Source organism: Amyelois transitella, chromosome 2 (genome assembly GCF_032362555.1).
Source record: "Amyelois transitella isolate CPQ chromosome 2, ilAmyTran1.1, whole genome shotgun sequence".
In the NCBI taxonomy this organism is placed as follows: domain Eukaryota; kingdom Metazoa; phylum Arthropoda; class Insecta; order Lepidoptera; family Pyralidae; genus Amyelois; species Amyelois transitella.
In genome coordinates this window covers 8,871,388-8,882,216 of record NC_083505.1, presented here as the reverse complement: position 1 = coordinate 8,882,216, position 10,829 = coordinate 8,871,388, and the positions used below count along the sequence as shown (strand labels likewise).

General features: G+C 33.9%; 1 protein-coding gene across 1 annotated transcript in view; it reads left to right on the top strand.

Annotated features, from left to right (window-relative positions):
* The first annotated feature begins 10,342 nt into the window (after positions 1-10,342).
* LOC106133547 (putative uncharacterized protein DDB_G0282133) overlaps positions 10,343-10,829 on the top strand; it is a 32,380-nt gene continuing 31,893 nt past the window's right edge. The window contains exon 1 of the mRNA XM_060954452.1: positions 10,343-10,567. The gene's annotated coding sequence lies outside the window, so the exon portion shown is untranslated. The remainder of the gene's footprint in view (positions 10,568-10,829) is intronic.

Genomic DNA, 10,829 nt, shown 5'->3' with positions numbered 1-10,829 from the left:
TTTAACGCGTTTTTTTTAAATCATACATCGAAGCTACGTAACTAGAAAACTTGGTATTTATTTTGTGTACATACATATAATTCTAAATAATCAGTGATTTCGTTAGTGTGCTTTAACCAGTAAGCTCAAAAATATACTTGTCACTACACCAAAAGTCACTTCTCTACAATATGGAAGAAACAATATGCCTAAGTTATTTAATGCAATAGTTTACGAATTTCGATTAGTAAAAAAGCATAAATAAATGTAAAGGTTTCCAATTAGTTTTAGGGATTTGTTCGATTCTTTTCAGTTTCGCGATGTCGATCTTAAAAATTAAGGATCTTAGTACATAATGCTGTTTTATCTGTTACTAGCTGTGCCCGCGACTTCGTCCGCGTGGCAAAGTTATTTTGGGTATCATTGAAGCCCTCAAGGATGAATTATTTTCCCCGATTTTTTTTCATATTTTCCATAATTTCTTTGCTCCTTATAGTTGCAGCGTGATGTTATATAGCCTAAAGCCTTCCTCAATAAATGGTCTATTCAACGCAAAAAAAAGATTTGAATTCGAACCAGAAGTTCCTGAGATTAGCGCGTTCAAACAAATAAACAAACAAACTCTTCAGCTTTATAATATTAGTATAGATTGGCACGTAAATGAACGAGCGAGTGAGTCTACCAATCAACTTCGGGCGAAAATATTGTACATATTTACTTACGTTTTAAACGCCATAACTTTCGAACCGTTGGTCTGATTTCGATAAAATTTATTTATAAAAGCTTTTATTTTCAATAATAATATTTTATTGCACAAAAAAAAGAATAAAAGGTGAAGGTGAACTTAATGGCATTCTCTACCAGTCTACCAGCTGACCAAACAGAAAAACATTAAGATACTAGGATGTGATGTTATTTAAAATTTTGTAATGTAAAACAATTTAAAGATAGTCGATAAACAATAACAGTTATTCAGCCCCCCCCCCCCCCCCTCCCAACATAGCAGAATGTAGGTATTTGAAAAGTTAGTACGTTACCCCGATGAAAGCTTATTTGCTTTTGAATGCCTTTTATCTCTTATCTGAAAGCCACTGGGAGATACTTAATGAATTAGAAAATCGCGGAGTCTCTTTAGACTTTGAATATCGCAGTAGTAGTACTACTTAAATACTACCACGCGGTCTCTCACAAAATATACCTCTTCTAAAGACGCGCCGTAGTATTTGGTATCTACGAGTATAAACCAACACAGGACTATCATCTATACTTATAATAAATCTGCAGAGAGGTCAATTCTGTACATGGAATACATACACATACATACATATGGTCACGTCTATATCCCTTGCGGGGTAGTACATAGGTAGTACATGGAATACCTATATATTCAAAATAACTATCAGGGGGTGATTAGTGATCGATACTGATGCCAAAAATGCAATCAGTAAAATTTTTGTCTGTCTGTCTGTATGTTCTTAATAGAAACAAAAACTACTTGACGGATTTTAACGAAACTTGGTACAGTTATTTTTCATACTCCTGAGCAGGTTATAGTAGGTATACTTTTCATTACGCTACAATCAGTAGGTAGGAGCAGAGCAGTGAAAGGAAATGTTGGGAAAACGGGAGAAGTTACTTGAGTTTTCTAATAATAATAACTACCTAAGTATTCGATAAAAAAGAATCATCGAAATCGGTATAGAAACACCAAACTTATAGGTACATGAAATGAAATACGCTAACAAGCCATCGCGCCAAATACTGAATGACATGCTATAAGGATTATATTTTTTGCGTAACGGTAAGGCTTAAGGACAGACTTTTCGTGGTGCTGGAGTAGATCTCAGTGTCAGTTGTTTCTCGCATGGTCAATTATACGTCGCTCTTTCCCGGGTTAGCAGTTCTAGGAACCTTTACGTTCACGTACCGGACGGGTCAACTCTTAACGTAGTTTACCCGGAAGCTTTGCGCTGAAGTATTTTAAACTATATTTTGATTTAAATAAAATTAGCAGTATATTAACTTAATTACAAACAATTGGAGTAAGAGAACCTAACTAATAAAACAAAAAAATAATCGAGAAGAATTGTACTTCTTTCATCTTAAATTTCAAATCCGCGAAAGGAAAGTAGAGAAAAGGCATTCGCGCAAACATTTGGCTTCAACAAAATCGTCCTTTTTGCTCCATAAAATAAAATCACTAGAAAGATCTTTATCGCTTATCGCTCGCTGTCGGGCGAGTTGGCTGGCAGCGGACCCGGGAGGGGAGCCGCGGCAGTAGAGGCGCATTGCCTACACCATGTGCCCGCCTTGCGCCTTTCGTAGCCTGCCGTAGTCTCGTAGCACTACGACATCCGTATAGATTACGAAAATTAAGTGGAAACGTATCGAAGTTTGTGTTGAGGATTGAACCTGTCTTGTAAGTTTTTCTTCATTTTTATTTAATATCAGTATGTTTTAATGTCAACCTATGTAATTAATTTAGCCGAGAAATATTATTGTACTTTTGTTTAAGTGACGAGCTACAATTGATCGTAAATCTGGTTGAGTTCTGAATTATGAGTGCAAACTTATATGAAAATTTTGATGTATGTAAATATATGTATATATGTATGAAAAATTGAAATGTATGAAGGTTCACAACAACTGAACGAATTTTACTATTATAAATTCACATAAACATGAAGAATATAGATACAAGAACATTTCTTAGATACAAGAAACAATTTCAATGTAATAAGTAAAGCGTGTGTTTCCTGTGTACAAATGGAAGGCGACTCAATTAGAACTCCAAATTATAATTGTGGTGGCAACTTGAATTGGAGAGGGGTAACTAAACTGGGTGGCGGGGACTGAAATGTTGAAATAAATCGGTAAACTTCCCCATACGAAATGGGGAAGGGACGCAGTTTTCTTTCCCATTTACTGTCTGGTATATTTATTTAAATGATAAGTTCTTCAAGATATTATTATGTTCTAGGTATCTACAATGATAAATGATCATGCGTACGTGTTGGTAGTTCATAAAAACTTAATTGCCTACAGTTAAAAATAAATAGTTAAGACAAAAAACCTAACAATAACGATTGTAACTTAAACTTAAAGAAAAATTAAAGAGAGTTGCATCTCTTATCACAAAAAATAATCATTTCGATTATGTTTGTCAAGTATTTGTTTCAAATTTTTTTATTAAATAAAAAATGTGCTTCACATCCCATACATAAAAAAGTACCGGGGCGATTAAAAAAATAGAACAATACAGATTTGCTATAATTAAGTTTTAGAAAACTTAATAAGAAAATGATAAATCGTAGCGTAATTCAATAAAATCAATATTCTTTTAATAAACGGAGGAGAACCACTCTATAAAGAGAAAAGATTTGTATTAAACCACTGGACTGATTTTCACAACATAATTTTTTTTCTGGAATTTCCCACGGCAGCGAAGCCGCGCGCTATCTAGTAAATTATATTTTTCTTTTAACGCAGGTGGAGCTTAGGAAATCAGAATATCTATAAAATATCCATTTACGGGCTCTGTGGCGCAGCGGTAGAGCGTGTTCGGTGCCACGGTAGGTCCCGGGTTAGTATCTGTATAGTATAGTACGCAAGTCTCCAACTTACTTTACTTCTAGGGTAATTCAATATGTTTTATTTGTCCCGTAAATATTATATTTATCCATAATTCGTAGTGAAATAATACATATATGATGAAATATTTTCTATTGAAAGAGAAGTATAGTTAATTAGGTAATAAAGTAGTAAAACTAATTTATTATATAGATCGGTTTCATGTTTAATTTCAAAACGAAGAGTAGCCTCTATATAAATTGTCATATCTGAAACTAGGGTTCAGGTTAAAGTTACAAATTAATATCTACAAGGAGTTTCTGTCGGGGTTGGATGATGTATGGACGACGCGCTCCGTTATCGATCGCTGCCTATGTACGTAGGGAAACATTCCAAATTTCAAAAGACAGCTCATTAATGGACGATGACTAATACTTTGACGAGGCAAACTTTTGATGCTAGGTAGAGTCATCGTTAGAATGAAGACTTCAGAGCCACAATTCTAATAAAATAAATACCTCTCAGTTTAAAAAAAAAACCAGCCAAGTGCTAGCCGAAATCGCACTCGAAAAATTCCGTAGGTACTTACTATCATCGTGTTAGTTACTTACATAATTATTCATTCTCTATATTTAGTTTCTGTTTATTGAAATCGACCAAAAATTTGCTTAAAATTTGAAGAAATGCCATGCAATTTCTTAATAACAACGCCATAGCGCAAATCGGCAGAAATACAACGCGGTCAATAGTACATACTGCGTTGCATGTCCACTCCTAATACCAGACCAGAGAAATTTATTAGATAAAGCTGCGATAGACAAAGACGTTTGTTGTATGGGATATACCTTTAATAATTACTTTATTGTTGTTTAATTCTTTATATTGAAAGGTAATAAACGATTAAAAAATATTTGTGAAAATTTTTAAGGTCTACCTGTTATCTTTATTAATATTGAGCAAAAAATACGTTTGAGAACACCACGTAATATAATTTTTTATTTGTAAATTTTTAGTATTTGTTACTGTAGCGGCAACGGAAATACATAATCTACACATATAATAAAACAGTAAAAATATTTTGTCTGTACATTTAGTATTTTTGACTGAAATGGATAGAGGGGCTGGCGCGTGAGACTGTGAAGTTGGCGGTCCAAGTTCGAGCCCCAACAAAAACAAGATATTTTTTTTATTAAATTATTATTTTTTGTGTTGTTTGAGTATTTTATTTAAAAAACTGAAAATCAAAATACTACATATAATAAAACGGTAAAAATATTTTGTCTGTACATTTAGTATTTTGACTGAAACGGATAGAGAATTATTTTTTTGATTGACTGTTGATAAAAGTACTAGTATGTAAAATTAAATGTTCGTTATAGTTATTGAACCAAACATAAAGCGCGTTGGCGTTGCTTTCACATTGTAAGCTTATAACAAATGTTCTCGTCTCCGGCTGTCGACGCGAGACACAAAGTATCCAGTTTCTATGGAAGAGATACTGTGACTGTGACATTATAAGGTTACAATATTAATAAAATTATTAGGTGAAATAATCACTTCGATTTTATGTAGTAGTCATATATAAGGTTAAGCCAGCATAAAATGACGCAAATGTGTTTGAAAGGAGCAACAATCTTAGAACCTTATAAAACTTTTCAGAAGTTAAGGCTTCTTAGAAAATTTTATCCATATTGAAAAATAATATAATCAAGAATTTATTTACATTATTTTTAATAACGGGGCCCTGAGAAACAGCTCGGTATCCTGTAATATTTCAAAGTAATGTCCGTGCCGAGGGTCCTTAACGTTCCGCGACTATGCGGTTTGCGTAATACTTCGTCTTGTGAGGAAAACGATCTCTAGGTACCTTTGCTGATTTTGCAAATAGCTGCTGAAAGATGTTTCCGTTTCCAAAGGTTACGTTTTTGGAAAGATGAGTGAAACGTTTAATCTTGAACATGTAAATGAAGAAATAAAATAAAATACTTAATGGTAGGTAAATGAAATACTTAATGGTGGGTATCTAACTTGTATGTAAAAGTCATACCTCATGTTCGTTATTCTAATGTTCATGTCACTTACCACAAGAAATTACAGTTATTCATCAGAAAAATCAATATACCTAATAACGCCGCGACTGATTACAATTATTATTATATTTGACAATATTACACACACACTTATTCCTTTTTATATTTACTGGGTAGATTGACCCAATCACAAATCTCAGGGTTTTCCTGAGAAAGAACATAACAAATATATTTTAACATAAATGAAAAAATACAATTTTCATCCAATCAAATGTTATATGACATTTTCATAACTTTGCTACTAAGCTTAACAAAACGTTTTTTCCATAAAAGCCGGAGCGGCAACTTTGTGATTCAATTTCACGCACGTAATAGATCAGCATCAATAACCTGACAGTTTCCACGGGTAATCCCTCTTATATGTATGTCCGCGTGGAAAACTTCTTGTTGTCCAAAACTTCATACAAAATTGTTGTAAGAATAAGAATAGGAGCAAGAAAGCAATGAGAATGCTGCAGTTCCGTCAGTACTACACGCATGCAATCTGTTCCCCGATACCTTCAACAGATACATTATCTAGTTTAGAATGAAAAGGCAGTATGAGAGTTGCGTGCGCCACCCTATTCGTCTTTTGTCATTAAGCAACTTGCAAAAAAACTATTTTTTTTTGTTGCCGTAAATTTTTACCCTTTTTATTATACATTGGGTATCTCCCACGAAAAAAACGTTGACGGCATTTCTAAGGTTGCGCGTGATACGAATTATATAATAACCGAGTCGTCCTGTCGTGTTTGTAAAACTTAAAGATAACGTATCTCTGTGACATAATTAACAACATTTACCAGCAACTGAATCATAATTTCAAACTTTACCCACATTTCAAACTCCTTCAAAGCTATTTAACCATAATCTTTATTTTTAAATCATCTATTCATAACACTTACAGAACTTACTTTATTGTATTTCAGTTAGTTGTTTGACTTGAAATAGACCCTCAGAAACAGACCCCTGTCAGATCTGTTAACACAATAGGCTTAGCTTACCATTTATTTGGAATGATATATGTGTCAGAAAATTTCCTCTTTAATTATATACAATAGTTCAAAACAAATAGGTAGGTACCTAGTTTTTTAAACAAACAATAATTCAAAATGTTAATATTGACAAGTTTTACCTGCTGTTGTTTTATGATTTGATTAAAATTAAATAAAATTAATGAGAACTTCTATTTAATGGCTTTTGTTTTTGGAGAAAGAAAATATAGAATTATTAGACCATCCGCCGCACAGCCCCGACCTAAGCCCTAATTATTTCTATACTTAAAACCTACAAAACGGCCATTTTGGAGACCCCAACTACCGAATGGAATGCTTGGTTCAATCGTATGAAAAAAATGTGTCAAATTTCGTGGATAATACTTCGAAAAGCAATAAATACATTTTTTAATAGTAATGTTGAAAGTGCGGGTATAATTAGTCATAAATTAAAAAGAGTCCACTATACTTAATTTACCTCTGTCGATAACACGAGTACACTCGGCTCCTTTTTTTATTAGTTGTAAATTGTTGACCGATAACTAGCCATCCCAGGACGAACATGTTGCTTAGTGTAGTTTTTGTTAAAAAAATTAAAAGCAAATATTTGCTCTACTGTATTTGTCTGATATTTACTCGTGATTTTCAATAAATCAAAACAGTTTCGTGGAATTAGAAGTAACGATTGCCGAAAAGACATTCTTGTTGCGTTTTGCAACATACAACGAGTAGGCAAATCATCGAATAGATAACTCAATGAAATAAAGAAAATAACACACAAAACCTCTCTTCAAAAGAATTATCTACCTGCAACTTCGTTTTAATAGTACTTATTTACGCTCAATACTGTATAAATATCCACCCTTCCAGACATTTTAGGGTGCATAAAATTATATTGATTCCTATCTCTACTACAGATCAGCAGTCGGCGTGTTTTATATAGTCACAATAAATCACGCCTGTAAAACAGTGGTTCACATCATAATGAAAGGCGACCTTACGCTGACAAAAACGTGCTCCGAATATTATCTTATGTAATAATTGGAAAAATAAAAAGCGACCGACGCCATACCTTTTTTAAATACTGATACTCGTGGATTCTGATTATAGACTGAGCTATTTTCTTTACTTCCCAAATAAATAAATGCACGTAGCAGTGTGAAGCACGCAGAAGTGTTACTGATGAGAGTTTCGGCGGTAGAGCAGACAAGAATTTTTTTTTGCCTTTTGAAGGGAACCTATTTCAAAGAACCCAGATTCGATTCCGTTCGCTAACATTTATCATAAATTTTCTGAGTTACAGTATTAGTTTGAATGCTAACAGATTTTCAAAGCTGCGGAGGTAAGACCGGAATAGAATTGTGTAAAAAACTGACATAACTATACTAGGATTATCGTTATAGGACCCTGGATTAAAGGCTAATCATTCTAATACTAGGATAAGCTAAAAAATAAACTAGGTACACAAATACTTTTGTAACATAAATTTTGCTGTCCTTGAACTCATTGTATTGCCAATATGGTGGCCAGGGGGCTTATTCATACTCGTTGTTAGGATAATATGTCTTATCTTTTGGGTAATGCGAAATGTTAAAAAGAAAGAAAAGATAAAACATATGCCTTGTCTGTAAATAATTATTATCATACTAAATTATAATAATCAGGCAATTTATAGCCAACTCCACATTGTAGCTACGAAATGTGGCAAATTCGTAGTGCTATGATTCCACAAATAACGCCATCTGTTGCATTGGTTCTCAAATAAAACAGAGACTCAAGCTAAGGTTAAGTTAAACCTGAACCCTGAACTTTCTCCATTGGTTTCTTTTAAAGTGCTTTTATTTACATCGCTACGAGAACTCGTAGAATAGCTACGCAAATGTAAGAGGGCAGGCTAATAAAAAAATACGAAATACAATTTATAATTATGTATAGGAAATACCTCTTAGGAAATACCTAATTAAATAATTATTATAGTGTCACAAAGTATGCTAGAATTGATATAATTTTTTGTGGGGTAGAAACCCCTATTTATTTATCAATGTTATAATAATAAGCATGTACCAAGCTTAGCTAAGCTTGGTAGCTACATCCCTATTCCATTGTTTAGCCACCCCGTTGTGAATATTTTCTCTAATTTCACTCATATTTGTTAAGATGTAAGTCGTGATATTTGTGTTTTTACGGTTGATTATAGAGACATCTGAACATTCGAGACATACTATGCAACAGTAGGTACTTACACATGCACAATTCAGGATTCATCTGAAATAATGGCCGCCTTTTGTTCAGGCTTGCGCGGTGACCTAGGCCGTGAATGCACTTCGCATCTATAAGTATTGTATAATAACTTCATTATTAATAGCTAAATCTTTGCTACCGCTTTTAATAATTTTAAGTTTTCGCTTAAGATTATGTATTTTTTAAGTATAAAAATATTATTAATTTGCTATTTAAAAAGAAAATACGGTAAATAACATTAAGCTTGCTTCTCTTTACGTGCAGTTTGTAATAAGAGTGCAACCAAGGGAAATCTTTTGTAAATCTTTTGTAATCTTTTGTTGTGTTTTTAATCTCAACAGTAAGGGATAAAGAAGTAAGGGATAAGTCTTTTACGTCTACGAATACGACTAATAATGAAAAATAGTCATTAGTTCAATTAATTTCATATTATTAGCTAAATTACAACGAGGTTCCTACACTCAACGAAACTTGTAGCTCCGCCTACGCGTTACGTACAAAAGACATAAGCAGTGCTACGAAATTCGTAGACACTATCTGAAGGTGCCGGCGGGGCGGCGGCGACAAGCCAGACATGTTTATTTTTTATAGATATTACTCCTCTTTGCTATTATTTAGTAGTTATACATAAGGTTTATAAATACAATTAAAAAGTTCAACAAATTAGGTATGTTATGTACCATTCATTACATTAAAACAAGTAGTTCGAGCGCTGGGCATCGCTCCCTTGGAAATTTCCCCAGAAATTGGCCTATGTTACTCTTGAAGGTTTTGTCATTAAAATTGGTCCAGTAGTCTTTGAGTTTATTTGTTACAATTAAAAATCATTTCTTTTCTCCGTAAATTTAGACCTAGGCTGGAAATAGAAGTAGTTCTAGTTTAGTAAAAATTTTAGTATAAAACATGGAAAACCGTAGAAGAACTCGAGATTGTAATAATATGCTAGTCCATTAAGCTTTTAACTAAGAAAACCATTTCTCATAACGATTTAGAAGCACGAAAGTAGATTTATCTGATATTTTTGTGTTTACTCGTTTCGCTCAAACCGCAGTAGCAAATAACGAGAATACAAAGCTATACAGCAAGTACCAAACAGTTTTGTAACTCATTCCGTCCTAACATTAACATTTTCATAAATCAACATTTAACTTGCGAATGAAAACAACAACGTTTAGGTGTGACATCATATGATCACTATTCCCATTTCGGTAGGCAGAGACCAATTCATTCCGTTTATCAGATATCAGACCTATGTTTCAGACGTATGACTTTTATTATTTTTGTACTTTTTTGGTTTGTTTCAGACCTTTATAAATATTAATTTCTAGCGTGTGCCATTGAATGACATTTATCGACTAACAACATGTTGCTATATTTAGTTTTGCATTTGCATTTAGTTTTGTAGCCACGTTGTTTTACAAACGTACCAGCCGGCCGGCCGGAGGGCGGCGGGGTAGCAGCCGGCACGCGATCACTCGCTCTGCCACCAAGTCGGGAGCGCGTCGTGTCGCCTGACCGCCCGCACCACCCCATTTCTTATACTATAACCTCGTTACTCTGACGTATACCAGCCGACGACGCCCGTGCACTGAATACGAAGCCAGTGGCGACCAAACGCAACGGATTGTAGTGTTCACACGGAGATAACCTTGCCCGCTGCATCTATTATTCAGTGACTGCGCTAACCTATAGCCAGGATGGCGCCCTTCACAGGTATCCAACGCTTTTAACTTTTCAAAGTTTTCAGTTGCTGTATTTTTATTTCACTATCTGGCGATTTGCCTGAAATTGAAAAGGCTTTTTTATGTATATAATTGTCAAGTATGGCTGTGTACTGCAGAAATGATAATATGTGTAAGTTATTGCATTTTCCGAGACCGTATAAGGCATTGAAAGGCAAGAAGCAAACGACGCTTAATAGATGGAAATTGAAATTGATTTTTAAAGATTCACAACCTTAAGATCTAGACCTAAG